At 40.1% G+C, this 18,942-nt stretch overlaps 1 non-coding gene across 1 annotated transcript; it reads left to right on the plus strand.

Moving 5' to 3' along the window:
• The first annotated feature begins 12,944 nt into the window (after positions 1–12,944).
• Positions 12,945–13,051, plus strand: LOC133236484 (U6 spliceosomal RNA). Its single transcript, XR_009732907.1, has one exon. It is a non-coding gene; the product is annotated as a U6 spliceosomal RNA (small nuclear RNA).
• The last annotated feature ends 5,891 nt before the right edge of the window (positions 13,052–18,942 follow it).

The raw sequence follows: 18,942 nt of genomic DNA on the forward strand, positions 1-18,942 counted from the left end.
AATAACAGAACTGTCACAGAATTATTGAACTCCATAAGTTGCCTAATCTGTATACTTCTTTTAACTTCTCCTTTGAGCAGGATTTTATTAATCTAATCAATGCTCAATTATTAGTTAGTTAGTTCAATATTGGACTCTTTGTAACCCCATGGACCGCAGCACGCCAGGCCTCCCTGTCCATCACCAACTCCCAGAGCCTACTCAAACTCATGTTCATCAAGTCAGTGATGTCAACCAACCATGTCATTCTCTGTTGTCCCCTTCTCCTCCTGCCTTCAATATTTCCCAGCATCAGGGTCTTTTCCAAAGAGTCAGTACTTCACATCAGGTGGCCAAAGTACTGTTGTTTCCCTTCATCATGAGTCCTTCCAATGAATATTCAGGACTGATTTCCTTTAGGACGGACTGGTTGGATCTCCTTGCAGTCCAAGGGACTCTCAAGAGTCTTCTCCAACACCACAGTTTAAAAGCATCAATTCTTCATTGCTCAGCTTTCTTTATAGTCCAACTCTTACATCCATACATGACTACTGGAAAACCATAGGTTTGACTAGATGGACTGCTGCTGCTAAGTCACTTCAGTTGTGTCCGACTTTGTGCGACCCCATAGACGGCAGCCCACCAGGCTCCCCTGTCCCTGGGAGTCTCCAGGCAAGAACACTGGAGTGGGTTGCCATTTCCTTCTCCAATGCATGAAAGTGAAAGTGAAGTCACTCAGTCCTGTCCAACTCCTAGTGACCCCATGGACTGCAGCCTACCAGGCTCCTCCGTCCATGGGATTTTCCAGGCAAGAGTACTGGAGTGGGGTGCCATTGATTAGATGGACCTTTGTTGGCAGAGGAATGTCTCTGCTTTTTAATATGCTGTCTAGTTTGGTCATAGCTTTTCTTCCAAGGAGCAAGCGTCTTTTAATTTCATGGCTGCAGTCACCATCTGCAGTGATTTTGGAGCCCAAGACAATAAAATCTGTTACTGTTTCTATTGTTTCTCCATTTATTTGCCACGAAGTGATGGAACTGATGCCATGATCTTAGTTTTCTGAATGTTGAGTTTTAAGATAGCTTTTTCACTCCTCTTTCACTTTTATCAAGATAGTTTTTAGTTCCTCTTCGCTTTCTGCATTAAGGGTGGTGTCATCCGTGTATCTGAGGTTATTGATATTTCTCCCGGCAATCTTGATTCCAACTTGTGCTTCAATTAGCCCACCTTTTCGCATATGTACTCTGCTGCTGCTGCTAAGTCGCTTAGGTCATGTCCGACTCTGTGTGACCCCATAGACGGCAGCCCACCAGGCTTCCCTGTCCCTGGGATTCTCAGGCAAGAACACTGGAGTGGGTTGCCATTTCCTTCTCCAATGCATGAAAGTGAAAAGTGAAAGTGAAGTCGCTCAGTCGTGTCCGACTCTAGCAACCCCATGGACTGCAGCTTACCAGGCTGCTCCATCCACGGGATTTTCTAGGCAAGAGTACTAGAGTCTGCATAAACGTTAAATAAGCAGGGTGACAATATACAGCCTTGACATACTCCTTTCCCAATTTAGAAGCAATCCATCATTCCATGTCTAGTTCTAACTGTTGCTTCTTGACTTGCATACAGATTTCTCAGGAGACACGTAAGGTGGTCTGGTACTTCCATCTCTTGAAGAATTTTCCACAGTTTGCTGTGATCTACACAGTCAAAGGGTTTGGCATAATTAATAAAGCAGAAGTAAATGTTTTTCTGGAACTCTCTTGCTTTTTATATGATCCAACGGGTGTTGACAATTTGATCTCTGGTTCCTCTGCCTTTTCTAAATCCAGCTTGAATATCTGGAATTTCACAGTTCATGTACTGTTGAAGCCTGGCTTGGAGAATTTTGAGCATTACTTTGCTGGTGTATGAGATGAGAGCAATTGTGTGGTCATTTGAACATTCTTTGGCATTGCCTTTCTTTGGGATTGGAATGAAAACTGACTTTTTCCAGTCCTGTGGCCACTGCTGAGTTTTCCAAATTTGCTGGCATATTGAGTGCAGCACTTTCACAGCATCATCTTCCAGGATTTGAAATAGCTCAACTGGAATTCCATCACCTCCACTAGCTTTGTTTGTAGTGATGCTTTCTAAGGCCCACTTGACTTTGCATTCCAGGATGCATTCTGGCTCTAGGTGAGTGACCACAACATTGTGGTTATCTAGGTCATGAAGATCTTTTTTGTATACTTCTGTGTATTCTTGCCGCCTGTTCTTAATATCTTCTGCTTCTGTTAGGTCCATACCACTTCTGTCTTTTATTGAGCCCATCTTTGCATGAAATTGTAGAAGGAAATGGCAACCCACTCCAGTGTTCTTGCCTGGAGAATCCCAGGGATGGGAAGCCTGGTGGGCTGCTGTCTATGGGTCGCCCAGAGTCAGACACGACTCAAGCGACTTAGCAGCAGTTGCATGAAATGTTCTCTTGGTATCTCTAATTTTCTTGAAGAGATCTCTAGTATTTCCCTTTCCATTGTTTTCCTCTATTTCTTTGCACTGATCACTGAGGAGGCTTTCTTATCTCTCCTTGCTATTCTTTGGAATTCTGCATTCAAATGGGTATATCTTTCCTTTTCTCCTTTACTGTTAGCTTCTCTTTTCTCAGCTACTTGTAAGCCCTTTTCAGACAACCATTTTGCCTTTTTGCATTTCTTTTTCTTGGGGATGGTCTTGATCACTGGCTCCTGTATAATGTCACAAACCTACGCCCACAGTTCTTCAGGAACTCTGTCTATCAGATCTATTTCTCACTTCCACTGTTTAATCATAAGGGATTTGATTTAGGTCATACCTGAATCGTCTAGTGGTTTTCCCTACTTTCTTCAATTTCAGTCCAGATTTGGCAACAAGGAGTTCATGATCTGAGCCACAGTCAGCTCCCAGTCTTGTTTTTGTTGACTGTATAGAGTTTCTCCATCTCTGGCTGCAAAGAATATAATCAATCTGATTTTGGTGTTGACCACCTGGTAATGTCCATGTGTAGAGTCTTCTCTTATGTTGTTGGAAGAGGGTGTTTGCTATGACCAGTGTGTTCTCTTGGCAAAACTCTGTTAGACTTTGCCCTGCTTCATTTTGTACTCCAAGGCCAAATTTGCCTGTCACTCCAGGTATTTCTTGACATCCTATTTTTGCATTCCAGTCCCCTATGATGAAAAGGAGATCTTTTTTGGGTGTTAGTTCTTGAAGGTCTTATAGGTCTTCATAGAACCATTGAATTTCTGCTTCTTCAGCATTATTGGTTGGGGCATAGACTTGGAATATTGTGATATTGAATGGTTTGCCTTGGAAATGAACAGAGATCATTCTGTCATTTTTGAGGTTGCACCCAAGTATTGCATTTTGAACTCTTTTGTTGACTCTGATGGCTACTCCATTTCTTCTAAGGGATTCTTGCCCACAGTAGTAGATATAATGGTCATGTGAATTAAATTCACCCATTCCAGTCCATTTTAGTTTACTGATTCCTAAAATGTCAATGTTCACTCTTGCCATCTCCTTTTTGACCACTTCTAATTTACAGACTCTTGGAGGCCACAAACAAAATCTTGTGAGCACCAGGACCCAGGAGAAAGGAGCAGTGACCCCATAAGAGACTGGCCCAGACTTGCCTGTGAGTGTCAGGAGTCTCCGGCAGAGGCCGGCAGTGGCCTGTGCAGGGTTGGGGGCATTGAGTGCGGCAGTGGGTGCATGGGACTTATTGAAGGAGGTTGCCATTATCCTCATTACCTTCACCATAGTTTGGTCTCAGGTCAAAGAACAGGGAGGGAATAGAGCCCTGCCCATCAACAGAAAATTGGATTAAAGATTTACTGAGCATGGCCCCACCCATCAGAACAAGACCCAGTTTCCCTCACAGTCAGTCTCTCCATTCAGGAAGCTTCCATAAGCCTCTTATCCTTGTTCATCAGAGAGTAGACAGAATGAAAACCACAATCACAGAAAACTAATCAAACTGATCATATGGATAACAGCCTTGTCTAACTCAATGAAACTATGAGCCATGTCATGTAGGGCCACCCAAGAAGAGTTCTGACAAAGCGTGGTCCACTGGAGAAGGGAATGGCAAACCACTTCAGTATTCTTGCCTTGAGAACCCCATGAACAGTATGAAAAGGCAAAAAGATAGGACACTGAAAGATGAACTCCCCAGGTCGGTAGGTGGCCATTATGCTATTGTAGAAGAGTGGAGAAACAACTCTGGAAAGAATGAAGAGGTGGAGCCAAAGGGAAAACAATGCCCAGTTGTGGGTGTGACTGGTGATGGAAGTAAGATTCAATGCTGTAAAGAGCAATATTGCACAGGAACCTGGAATGTTAGGTCCGTGAATCAAGGCTGATGATAAATTAAACATTTTAAATTTATATTTAAATATTGTCTATGCCCCTTAAACTGGGAGTTTGAAAATGGAATCTTAATCTCTTGGAGAGTCAAAATGGGGATTTCCTTTTGGAAATCCTTTAGGAATTATGTCAAGATTATGTGGGAATCTTGATATTATTTATTGGTATAAAATTGAGCGCTGAAGAATTGATGCTTTTGAACTGTGGTGTTGGAGAAGACTCTTGAGAGTCCCTTGGACTGCAAGGAGATCCAACCAGTCCATCCTAAAGGAGATCAGCTCTGGGTGTTCATTGGAAGGACTGATGCTAAAGCTGAAACTCCAATACTTTGTCCACCTCATGCAAAAAGTCCCTGATGCTGGGAGGGATTGGGGGCAGGAGGAGAAGGGGCAACAGAGGATGAGATGGCTGGATGGCATCACTGACTCGATGGACGAGTTTGAGTAAACTCTGGGAGTTGGTGATGGACAGGGAGGCCTAACATGCTGTGATTCACAGGGTTGCAAAGAGTCGGACACGAGTGAGTGACTGAACTGAACTGAAATCATTATTGTGGGCTTCCCAAGTGGTTCAGTGATAAAGAATCCACCTGCCAATGTAGGAGACACAGATTCAATTCTTGGATTGGGAAGATCCTCTGGAGAAGGAAATGGCAACCCTCAACCTACTCCAGTATTCTTGCCTGGGAAATCTCATGGACAGAGGAGCCTAATGGGCTACAGTCCATGAGGCTGCAATAAACAACAACAAAATCATTATTGTAGGTGTTTATCAAATATTGCTTGTATAATTTGTTTAGGTTTGGATATTAATTTTGTTAATATAGTTTTATTAAATATCTCAATAGCAAATGTAAATAAATGTAAGTAAATACTAAATATGTAATGCTAAATAGTAAATATATAATACTTAAATGTATAAATAACATGAAATGTACAAATTAAACAAAATATATAATGCTAAATAATAATTAACATTCAAATAGTTATCATATTCTCACTATCCAGCTGTTGTTTTAACAGCTTCTCAGTCTATCCACATTTAGTAACCAAAATCCCCTGAATGTAGTAGATACTTATCATTTCTTATTTAGGAGCTTTAGTAAATTTGAGTTAAGATCATTATAGGGAAATATTGTTCATCTAAATGTGCTCTCTACCTATATGACAAAGAGGAACCCCTTCTTAAGGGATTTCAAAATATCCAGCTGATTTTGAGATAGATTTTAATGTTTAAATCATTTTATTTGTATATTGCACTCTTCTTATAAAATAATACTTTTGGCTAATGCCATCCTGGCATGACTATTTTTATAAGAGAAATTTTAAGGCCCTTCCATTTTTACCTCATTTTGTTATTTTTACAGTGATTTTAATATTATTAGTTAGAATAATCTTAACGTAATGGTTTTTTCCTGTGGTCATGTATGGATGCGAGAGTTGGACTGTGAAGAAGGCTGAGCACCGAAGAATTGATGCTTTTGAACTGTGGTGTTGGAGAAGACTCTTGAGAGTCCCTTGGGCTGCAAAGAGATCCAACCAGTCCATTCTGAAGGAGATCAGCCCTGGGATTTCTTTGGAAGGAATGATGCTAAAGCTGAAACTCCAGTACTTTGGCCACCTCATATGAAGAGTTGACTCATTGGAAAAGACTCTGATGCTGGGAGGGATTGGGGGCAAGAGGCGAAGGGGACGACAGAGGATGAGATGGCTGGATGGCATCACTGACTCGATGGACGTGAGTCTCAATGAACTCCAGGAGTTGGTGATGGACAGGGAGGCCTGGCGTGCTGCGATTCTTGGGGTCGTAAAGAGTCGGACATGACTGAGCGACTGATCTGATCTTATCTGATCTGAATGTTAAAATAACTGTAAATAATGTTATATACCTTAAGTAATTTAAGTAGCTCCTTGTATTAAGGTAGCTGATGTACTGTGTTTACTGAAATGTGGAGACTCAGTTACTACTCCTCCACTAATTTGTGTGTCCTTGGGGTGATCCTGCAATAAAATTGAGGTGCATTTTATTCATCTTTAAAATAATAATAATTATGCCTTCTCTTTGCCTCATAAACATGTTTCAAGAATTAATTGCATCTTTAAAATATATAGAGCTCTTTATCACCTTGTAAGTCGTGATATAACACAAGTAAGTGATATAACAAATATCAAATGTATTTTTATATTAGTACAAGATTTTCTTTCTTTGTGACTTGCTAAAAGGTACCATGTGTTGTAATTTGGATTCTTAATAAACTCTGTTTTATAAAATTTTAAGATCTTTTATTTATTTTTTATTGAAGTATAGTGCTGTACAATATTAAGTTATAGGTGTACAATGTAGTAATTCACAATTTTTAAAGATTGTATTGCATTTAGAGTTAGTATAAAATATTGGCTGTTTTGTATTAATATATATTCCCTGTATCACATAATAGGCTTCCTTGCTGGTGGGCTGCTGTCTATGGGGTCGCACAGAGTCAGACACGACTGAAGTGACTTAGCAGCAGCAGCAGCAGCTATTGTATAATACATCCTTGTAGCTTATTTTATACCTAATAATTTGTGCCTCTTACTCCTATATTGTAGGAGTATTTTAATACTCCCTACCCCTATAGATGGGGAAACAGTGGAAACAGTGTCAGACTTTATTTTTGGGGCTCCAAAATCACTGCAGATGGTGACTGCAGCCATGAAATTAAAAGACGCTTGCTCCTTGGAAGAAAAGCTATGACCAAACTAGACAGCATATTAAAAAGCAGAGACATTACTTTGCCAACAAAGGTCCGTCTAGTCAAGGCTATGGTTTTTCCTGTGGTCATGTATGGATGTGAGAGTTGGACTGTGAAGAAGGCTGAGCGCCAAAGAATTGATGCTTTTGAACTGTGGTGTTGGAGAAGACTCTTGAGAGTCCCTTGGACTGCAAGGAGATCCAACCAGTCCATTTTAAAGGAGATCAGCCCTGGGATTTCTTTGGAAGGAATGATGCTAAAGCTGAAACTCCAGTACTTTGGCCACCTCATGCTAAGAGTTGACTCATTGGAAAAGACTCTGATGCTGGGAGGGATTAGGGGCAGAAGGAGAAGGGGACGACAGAGGATGAGATGGCTGGATGGCATCACCGACTTGATGGACGTGAGTTTGGGTGAACTCCAGGAGTTGGTGATGGACAGGGAGGCCTGGCGTGCTGTGATTCATGGGTTCGCAAAGAGTCGGACACAACTCAGTGACTGAACTGAACTGAGAGCTATATGATACTAAATTATTCTTAGTTTTTCATAGCTAAGGTTTCACTATAACTAAAAATTACTTTAATCATTGACTAGACATATTCAGAAACATGCTTAGAGGAATCGCTGCTATTCGGTTCTGGTTAACAGTGAGGACCATATACTCTTGTTTTAGAAAAAAAAAAAAGAAACTCTGATTTTTAAATGTGAGCTCTTTACAAATTCTAAGAGAATAAAGTAATTCAGAATTTGGTTGCTAGAGTCAAGAGATTAGAAAGTTTCCATTTTAAATGGTTGGTTATTTTCAATTTTTATAAAATTATGTTTATGACATATTGTTACTTTGTTTTTCTAAAACATTCTACTATAGAACTTAATTCTTTGGAAGAGTTTTCTGTAAACCTTTAATTGTTCAGATTCTATTCCTTCATCAGTGTATAGTTAACTGTATACCCTTTGAAAAGAATTATGGAATTCCCTGGCAGTCCAGTGGTTAGCAATCCACTGTAGGGGGCAAACGCTTCACACCTGGTTAGGGGACTAAGATTCTGCATGCATGGCATGGGCAAAAAAAAAGAAAAGAAAGAAATTAAGTTACCTCTGTGGGTAAGGTTTCTGGATAAAACACAGGACACCCAGTTAAATCTGAAATTCAAATGGACAACAAATGATTATTTAGTATAATTAAATATTATATTGGACGTATTTATGCCAAAAATTACCTATTGTTCATCTGAAATTCAAATTTAACTGGACATCTGGTGAAATCTGACTACCCCATGTCTCAGGGTAGTCATTACATTTCTAATAAATGTAATGAATGGTTTGAGTAGACAATCTCCAAAGACTTGCTCAGATTTAACATTGTATGATCCTTGTTTATTACAGTTAGACTTTAAAAAATATTTATTCATAATTCAAACCTTGCAACATACGGTATCATACTAATTTATCACCATCTTATTGATGAACAAACTTACAAAATTATTTTCTAAATTTTCCTTCAGATATGGGATTACAAACACCGACTAATAAATCTATGATAATTATAAAATTACTAGCTTCACTGAATTGACTTGACTTTAAAGTGTGAATGGAAGGATTATATTACAAAACTACCATTCCTGTGTTTCACCAACTTACTCTTAAATTCCTCAACCTCGTCTAACATTTGGGGAAAAGAGAAAAGGTGAAATATTTCAGAATTAATTGGAAGGAAGCTCTTGGGTGTTGAAATAGTAATGATAGCAATAGCTCAGCCTGTTCTATAGCATTAACAGATTGCAAAATTTGTAATATGCATAAGAATCATGAGTGGAGCTATGAGGCAACACTTAATCCAAATCAAAATATATAGAGAGAAAAGTAGCTTTACATTTGCCAGGTGTAAAACTATGTTTTAGTGATATTCCAAATAAAAGGTCACTGATTATCATAAATAGTTCCTATATATCAGGGAATGAAGAGGTTAAAACTGATACGATTGTACACAATCTTCATTAGCATCCTCAGAAAGAACATCTTAATCCCATTTTTATGTTTTTATCACCAAAATAACTGTATTTATTTAAAACATTCCCAGATCTCTGTATGAGAATATTTGTTCCTTTCTGAGCAAAGTCATCACTTTATTTAAACAGAAAATCATAAATATCTAGAAAATATATATTATTACCCCTGAAATTTACACAATAGCTCCTGTAACTATGTCATCATATAAAAACATACCAAATAAGAAAACCACTTTGTTCAAGTAGTCTTATTTTCCACCTACTCGTCTTGCAATGTCTGATAACGCTATACCTTCAACACTGACCTAGAGTTCAGAGATGGGAAAAGATGTTCAACATGCTATTTACCTAATAACATTAATTTGCTGTGGTGGTACTTTTTTAAAGTGCTATACTTGCAGCAAAGTAGCCGTAGTGTCAATAAAAAATAAAAAAGTAGAAACCAGAAGGGGTAATTTTTGTTCCTAGTTGTGCCATTTCACTCGTACTGCAGTTTTGGGCCAGTCACTTGCTGCAGTTTCCAGAACTGTTAAGTGGGGAGAGCAGTGTCTGTCTCTGCAAATACTTGAAAGGCTTGACCCAGTCTCAGTAAACAAAAATGTTTCACATGGTGTTATAGTGCAAAGTCTTTTTATTAATCATCCACCTACAAAAATTCAATAGTTCTTGACAGTGAGTTTGATTGCTTAGCACAGAGACAAAAAGAACTTAGAGATCATGGAATATTTATAGACTCATTATAGAGATAAGGAAATTGAAAATTCCCTAGTTGAGTCACTTGATCAAGATCATCAAAAGCACAAAAAGCCAGAAGTCTCAGCTTGGAGCAGGAAGACTTCTGCTTCATAAAGGGAGCCTTAACCAAGACACAGGTGACTCCCATTTGCAACATTCTTTAAGAAAAGGATCTTCATTACCTTCCCTGGATGCTGATTGTATCTTCACTGGTGGTTTTTCTCTACCAGGAACAGTAACTTTCCTCATGTCACCCTGATAGTGAATAGCCAGGCCAGGGACATGAACTCAAATCTGCCTGGCTCCAGAGCCTGAGCCACTGTGGTAGTTAGTTAATCACACACATGCTCGCTCAGCCTCCCAAGAGCAAAGGCAGAGAAGGGGGTGGCAAGCCCTGCCAGAAGGAAATGTGCTGAGACTTGTTAGATTTTTAGGCCTGGAAAGCCAGAGTCAGTGGCTGCCTGGTTCAAAGTTGTACATTTTGATACATGGAAACTGACAAGCAGTTAAGAGTTTACCAAGCTGTTTAAGATCTATAAAAGGAGAAGTGTAGTTTCCAGTTATAGTTGCAATTTAATAGGCAATATTAAAATGCTAAACACCAAGATTTTAATTGTATTATATCAAATAGATACTATTTGAATTGATTTTTCATCCTTAGCCTTTTGTTAAAAGAGAGGAAATAACCATTATTTGAATGGCTTTTAAATTTTAAATCACAAGGATATTTTTTAACACCACTGATACTTTAATGACCTAAAAGGGAATATTCTCTTCCAAAGAGTAAGAAAATTTACTGCCAATCAGCAGCAACAGATTACATAATAACCAAAATTCACTTTGACAAAAAGGCATCTTAAAAAGTGAAGAAGAAAGTGGGTTTTAGACAACATGGTGCTGACCTATCTAAATCTGTAGCTTAAAATTTGGATGGGTACTGAAAAGTTGGCCCTCCTGTGTGTTCATTGTACTAAATATTTTATACATCCACATGCCCATGCTTGTTTCTCCAGGCCTTATCTTTATCCTAGAAAGTATGCATATTAATTAGAAAGTCTATGCCTAGAAATGTTTCTGATGATATAGACATATAGTGCCATTTATAAGAGACATGTGATATGCAATAAACAGGAGGCATATATTACAGTAACACTTGGTAACATGAATAGTTATATTACCACTTCATTTGAGTATGTCATTTATATCACATGTTATAAATTTCATGAGCATTCTTTACATATAAAAATAGCTATGATTACCATGGTTATCAAAAACTATATAGTAAAGCTTTTATTAAATTTAACTGACAAACACTCATGAAGCAATTTCAATGAACAAAATGAATCCTGTAAGTTTTGCAAAGATGGGCTTGATAAAGGACAGCAATGGTATGGACGTAACAAAAGCAGAAGATATTAAGAAGAGGTGACAAGAAAATACAGAAGAACTATACAAAAAAGATTTTCATAATCAAGATAATCATGATGGTGTGATCACTCACCTAGAGCCAGACATCCTAGAATGTGAAGTCAAGTGGGCCTTAGAAAGCATCACTATGAACAAAGCTAGTGGAGGTGATGGAATTCCAGTGGAGCTATTTCAAATCCTGAAAGATGATGCTGTGAAAGTGCTGCACTCAATATGCCAGCAAATTTGGAAAACTCAGCAATGGCCACAGGACTGGAAAAGGTCAGTTTTCATTCAAATCCCAAAGAAAGGCAATGCCAAAGAATGCTCAAACTACTGCACACTTGCACTAATCTCACACGCTAGTAAAGTAATGCTCAAAATTCTCCAAGCCAGGCTTCAGCAATATGTCAACCATGAACTTCCAGATGTTCCAGATGTTTCCAGAAAAACATCTATTTCTGCTTTTTTGACAATGCCAAAGCCTTTGACTGTGTGGATGACAATAAACTGTGGAAAATTCTGAAAGAGATGGGAATACCAGACCACCTGACCTGCCTCTTGAGAAATCTGTATGCAGGTCAGGAAGCAACAGTTAGAACTGGACATGGAACAACAGACTGGTTCCAAATAGGAAAAGGAGTACATCAAGGCTGTATATTGTCACCCTGCTTATTTAACTTCTATGCAGAGTACATCATGAGAAACGCTGGGCTGGAAGAGGCACAAGCTGGAATCAAGATTGCTGGGACAAATATCAATCACCTCAGATATGCAGATGACACCACCCTTATGGCAGAAAGTGAAGAGGAACTAAAAAGCCTCTTGATGAAATTGAAAGAGGAGAGTGAAAAAATTGGCTTAAAGCTCAACATTCAGAAAACGAAGATCATGGCATCTGGTCCCATCACTTCATGGGAAATAGATGGGGAAACAGTGGAAACAGTGTCAGACTTTATTTTTTGGGGCTCCAAAATCACTGCAGATGGTGATTGCAGTCATGAAATTAGAACATGCTTACTCCTTGGAAGGAAAGTTATGACCAACCTAGATAGCATATTCAAAAGCAGAGACATTACTTTGCCAACAAAGGTCCATCTAGGCAAGGCTATTGTTTTTCCAGTGGTCATGTATGGATGTGAGAGTTGGACTGTGAAGAAAGCTGAACACTGAAGAATTGATGTTTTGAACTGTGGTGCTGGAGAAGACTCTTGAGAGTCCCTTGGACTGCAAGGAGATCCAACCAGTCCATTCTAAAGGAGATCAGTCCTGGGTGTTCTTTGGAAGGACTGATGCTAAAGCTGAAACTCCAGTACTTTGGCCACCTCATGCGAAGAGTTGACTCATTGGAAAAGACCCTGATGTTGGGAAGGATTGGGGGCAGGAGGAGAAGGGGATGACAAAGGATGAGATGCCTGGATGGCATCACCGACTCGATGGACATGAGTTTGGTAAACTCCAGGAGTTGGTGATGGACAGGGAGGCCTGGTGTGCTGAATTCATGGGGTCACAAAGAGTCAGATATGAATGAGTGACTGAACTGAACTGAACTGAACTGAGGTTTTATAATTACATATATTAGACATTATACTAAACATGAAATCAATTAAAAGCTGTTAAAATATTTTCCTATGTATAACTTTGTCTTCAAAAAGAAAAAAGCTTTCCAATTAAAAACAAATCTAGAATTTTTCATGAAATAGTGATTTCTAGTGCTCGCTTCGGCAGTACCTATACTAAAATTGGAAAGAAACAGAGAAGATTAGCATGGCCCCTGCACAAAAACGGCATGCAAATTTATGAAGCATTCCATATTTTCATTACCAATGGTATTTTTCACAGAATGAGACCAAAACATTTTACAGTTTGTATGGAAACACAAAAGATCCCCCAAACCAAAGCAATCTTAAGAAAGAAAATTGGAGCTGGAGGAATCAACCTTCCTGACTTCAGATTATACTACAAATTTAGTCATCAAGACTCTATGGTACCAGCACAAAAGCAGAAATGTAGACCAATGGAACAAGATAGAAAGCCCAGAGAAAAGCCCACACATCTGTGGGCAGCTTATCTTTGACAAAGGAGGCAAGAATATATAATGGAGAAAAGACAGCCTCATTAACAAGTGGTGCTGGGAAAACTGGACAGCTACGTGTAAAAGAATGAAATTAGAACACTTCTTACGGAGAAGGCAATGGCACCCCACTCCACTACTCTTGCTTGGAAAATCCCATGGACGGAGGAGCCTGGTAGGCTGCAGTCCATGGGGTTACTAAGAGTCAGACATGACTGAGTGACTTCACTTTCACTTTTCCTTTTCATGCATTGGAGAAGGAAATGGCAACCCACTCCAGTGTTCTTGCCTGGAGAATCCCAGGGGTGGCGGAGCCTGGTGGGCTGTCGCCTATGGGGTCGCACAGAGTCAGACACGACTGAAGCGACTTAGCAGCAGCAGCAGCAGCATGGTGGCTCAGTGGTAAAGAATCCTCCTGCCAATGCAGGAGACATGGGTTTGATCCTTGGTTCGGGAAGACTGCCTAGAGAAGGAAATGGCAACTCACTCCAGTATTCTTGTCTGGGGAATCCCATGGCCATAACAGCCTAGCAGGCTATAGTCCCTGGGGTTGCAAAAGAGTTGGACATAACTTAGAAACTAAAAACAAATATATTTCAGAATATAGCCACAATCCCAATTTTTAACTCCCTGATGTCATCAATAAACTCATACATAAATATCTAAATAAAACATTTGCTTGCTTGAGATTAAATAGCTTCTAGAAATATAAAGTCTGAAGTAAGAGTACATCATGAGAAATGCTGGGCTGAATGAAGCACAAGCTGGAATCAAGATTGCCAAGAGAAATATCAATAACCTCAGATAGGCAGATGACACCACCCTTAAGGCAGAAAGTGAAGAACTAAAGAGCTTCTTGATGACAATGAAAGAGGAGAGTGAAATGTTGGCTTAAAGCTCAACATTCAGAAAACTAAAATCATGGCATCCAGTCCCATCACTTCATGGCACATAGATGAGGAAACAGTGGAAACTGTGACAGGCTTTCTTTTCTTGGGCTGCAAAGTCACTGCAGATGGGGATTGCAGCCATGAAATTAAAAGATGCTTGCTCCTTGGAAGGAAAGTTATGACCAACATAGACAGCATAATAGAAAGCAGAGACATTACTTTGCTGACAAAGGTCTGTTTTGTTAAGGTTATGGTTTTTCCAGTAGTCATGTATGGATATGAGAGTTGGACTATAAGGAAAGCTAAGTGCCGAAGAATTGATGCTTTTGAACTGTGGTGTTAGAGAAGACTTTTGAAAGTCTCTTGGACTGCAAGGAGATCCAACCAGTCAATCCTAAAGGAGATCAGTCCTGAGTGTTCATTGGAAGGACTGATGTTGAAGCTGAAACTCCAATACTTTGGCCACCTGATGTGAAGAACTGATTCATTTGAAAAGACCCTGATGTTGGGAAAGATTGAGGGCGGGAGGAGAAGGGGATGACAGAGGATGAGATGGTTGAATGGCATCACCGACTCAATGGACATGGGTTTGGGTGAACTCCAGGAGTTGGTGATGGACTGCCAGGGAGTCCTGGTGTGCTGCAGTCCACGGGGTCACAAAGAGTTGGACACGAATGAGCGACCGAACTGAACTGAACTGAAGAGGTCCATTAAAATTGAACACTACCTTGCAACATCTCTGATCTTGCTATGTAAACCACAGACACAAACACACACACACAATTCTGGAAGACATAAAATAATCTTTTTCTTATTGTTGTAATATGCAAAAATGAAATGCGTAAGAAGATATTTACCACCTCAGAAATGTGATATTTCCATTTTAAGTAAATCTCTTCAATAGGACTTACAGCAGTACAAAAGCCATGTCTCCTGCATTAACAGGCAGTTTCTTTACCACTGAGCCACCAGGGAAGCCCTGAACAAGAGCACACCTAAATATTAAGAAAACTATCATTGTTCCAAATAATTAATAAAATATTTAGGAGGAGACACAGGTTAAATCTCTGGGTCTGGAAGATTCCGTGTAGAAGGAAATGGCAACCCACTCCAACATTCTTGTCTGGAAATCCCATGGACAGAGGAGCCTGTCCATGAGTTTGAGATTATTTAGACATACCCCTAAAATATTTAGACATACCCCAATTTCATTTTCTAACATGTTTTGAATTGCCCAGTTGAACCAGTATATGTCTTTTTATGTAAGCATATACATATTTATTTAGTATTAAACCTCTTTCCCTTTTAATATTCTCCAGCACAAATCTGAGGTCTAGATTATCATTCAGAGATATGTAGCTAAATAGACTTTCTCTCTAGGAGATACCACTTGTCCAAGGTAAGGAGCAGTGGCTGCGCTTTGCTAGAGCAGCCGTGAAGAGATACCCCATGTCCAAGGTAAGAGAAACCCAAGTAAGACGGTAGGTGTTGCAAGAGGGCATCAGAGGGCAGACACACTGAAACCATACTCACAGAAAACTAGTCAATCTAATCACACTAGGACCACAGCCCTGTCTAACTCAATGAAACTAAGCCATGCCCATGGGGCCACCCAAGACGGGCGGGTCATGGTGGAGAGGTCTGATAGAATGTGGTCCACTGGAGAAGGGAATGGCAAACCACTTCAGTATTCTTGCCTTGAGAACCCCATGAACAGGATGAAAAGGCAAAATGATAGGAAACTGAAAGAGGAACTCCCCAGGTTGGTAGGTGCCCAATATGCTACTGGAGATCAGTGGAGAAATAACTCAAGAAAGAATGAAGGGATGGAGCCAAAGCAAAAAGAATACCCAGCTGTGGATGTGACTGGTGATAGAAGCAAGGTCTGATGCTGTAAAGAGCAATACTGCATAGGAACCTGGAATGTCAGGTCCATGAATCAAGGCAAATTGGAAGTGGTCAACAAGAGATGGCAAGAGTGAATGTCGACATCAGCAAACTAAAATGGACTGGAATGGGTGAATTTAACTCAGATGACCATTATATCTACTACTGTGGGCAGGAATCCCTCAGAAGAAATGGGGTAGCCATTATGGTCAACAAAACAGTTCGAAATGCAGTACTTGGATGCAATCTCAAAAATGACAGAATGATCTCTGTTCGTTTCCAAGGCAAACCATTCAATATCACAGTAATCCAAGTCTATGCCCCAACCAGTAATGCTGAAGAAGCTGAGGTTGAACGGTTCTATGAAGACCTACAAGACCTTTTAGAACTAACACCCAAGAAAGATGTCCTTTTCATGATAGGGGACTGGAATGCAAAAGTAGGAAGTCAAGAAACACCTGGAGTAACAGGCAAATTTGGCCTTGGATACGCAATGAAGCAGGGCAAATACTAATAGCGTTTTGCCAAGAAAATGCAGTGGTCATAGCAAACACCCTCTTCCAACAACACAAGAGAAGACTCTACACATGGACATCACCAGATGGTCAACACCAAAATCAGATTGATTATATTCTTGGCAGCCAAAGATGGAGAAGCTCTATACAGTCAGCAAAAACAAGACCAGGAGCTGACTGTGGCTCAGATCATGAACTCCTTATTGCCAAATTCAGACTTAAATTGAAGAAAGTAGGGAAAAACCACTAGACCATTCAGGTATGACCTAAATCAAATCCCTTATGATTATACAGTGGAAGTGAGAAATAGATTTAAGGGCCTAGATCTGATAGATAGAGTGCCTGATGAACTATGGACTGAGGTTCCTGACATTGTACAGGAGACAGGGATCAAGACCATCCCCAAGAAAAATAAATGCAAAAAAGCAAAATGGCTGTCTGAGGAGGCCTTACAAATAGCTGTGAAAAGAAGAGAAGCGAAAAGGAAGGAGAAAAGGAAAGATATAAGCATCTGAATGCAGAGTTCCAAAGCATAGCAAGAAGAGATAAGAAAGCCTTCCTCAGTGATCAATGCAAAGAAATAGAGGAAAACAACAGAATGGGAAAGACTAGAGATCTCTTTAAGAAAATTAGAGATACCAAGGGAACATTTCATGCAAAGATGGGCTCGATAAAGGACAGAAATAGTATGGACCTAACAGAAGCAGAAGATATTAAGAAGAGATGGCAGAATACACAGAAGAACTGTACAAAAAAGATCTTCACAATCCAGATAATCACGGTGGTGTGATCACTCACCTAGAGCCAGACATCCTAGAATGTGAAGTCAACTGGGCCTTAGAAAGCATCACTACGAACAAAGCTAGTGGAGGTGATAGCATTCCAGTGGAGCTATTCCAAATCCTGAAAGATGATGCTGTGAAAGTGCTGTACTCAATATGCCAGCAAATTTGGAAAACTCAGCAGTGGCCACAGGACTGGAAAAGGTCAGTTTTCATTCCAATCCCAAAGAAAAGCAATGCCAAAGAATGCTCAAACTACCACACAATTGCACTCATCTCACACACTAGTAAAGTAATGCTCAAATTCTCCAAGCCAGGCTTCGACATTACGTGAACCATGAACTTCCAGTCGTTCAAGCTAGTTTTAGAAAAGGCAGAGGAACCAGAGACCAAATTGCCAACATCCGCTGGATCATGGAAAACTTATATGCAGAGTACATCATGAGAAATGCTGGACTGGAAGAAGCACAAGCTGGAATCAAGATTGCCAGGAGAAATATCAATAACCTCAGATATGCAGATGACACCACCCTTATGGCAGAAAGTGAAGAGGAACTAAAAAGCTTCTTGATGAAAGTGAAAGTGGAGAGTGAAAAAGTTGGCTTAAAGCTCAACATTCAGAAAACGAAGATTATGGCATCCAGTCCCATCACTTCATGGGAAATAGATGGGGAAACAGTGGAAACAGTGTCAGACTTTATTTTTCTGGGCTCCAAAATCACTACAGATGGTGAGTGCAGGCATGAAATTGAAAGACGCTTACTCCTTGAAAGGAAAGTTATGACCAACCTAAATAGCATATTCAAAAGCAGAGACATTACTTTGCCAACAAAGGTTTGTCTAGTCAAGGCTATGGTTTTTCCTGTGGTCATGTATGGATGTGAGAGTCAGACTGTAAAGAAGGCTGAGCGCCGAAGAATTGATGCTTTTGAACTGTGGTGTTGGAGAAGACTCTTGAGAGTCCCTTGGACTGCAAGGAGATCCAACCAGTCCATTCTGAAGGAGATCAGCCCTGGGATTTCTTTGGAGGGAATGATGCTGAAGCTGAAACTCCAGTACTTCGGCCACCTCATGCGAAGAATTGACTCATTGGAAAAGACTCTGATGCTGGGAGGGATTGGGGGCAAGAGGAGAAGGGGACGACAGAGGATGAGATGGCTGGATGGCATCACTGACTTGATGGACGTTGAGTCTGAGTGAACTCCGGGAATTGGTGATGGACAGGGAGGCCTGGGGTGCTGTGATTCATGGGGTCGCAGAGTCGGACACAACTGAGCAACTGATCTTCCAGAAAAACATCTATTTCTGCTTTATTGACTATGCCAAAGCCTTTGAATTTGTGGATGACAATAAACTGTGGAAAATTCTGAAAGAGATGGGAATACCAAACCACCTGATCTGCCTCTTGAGAAATTTGTATGCAAGTCAGGAAGCAACAGTTAGAACTGGACATGGAACAACAGACTGGTTCCAAATAGGAAAAGGAGTTCGTCAAGGCTGTATATTGTCACCCTGCTTATTTAACTTCTATGCAGAGTACATCATGAGAAATGCTGGGCTGC

This window comes from Bos javanicus, chromosome 2 (assembly GCF_032452875.1).
Source record: "Bos javanicus breed banteng chromosome 2, ARS-OSU_banteng_1.0, whole genome shotgun sequence".
Classification (NCBI taxonomy): Eukaryota; Metazoa; Chordata; class Mammalia; order Artiodactyla; family Bovidae; genus Bos; species Bos javanicus.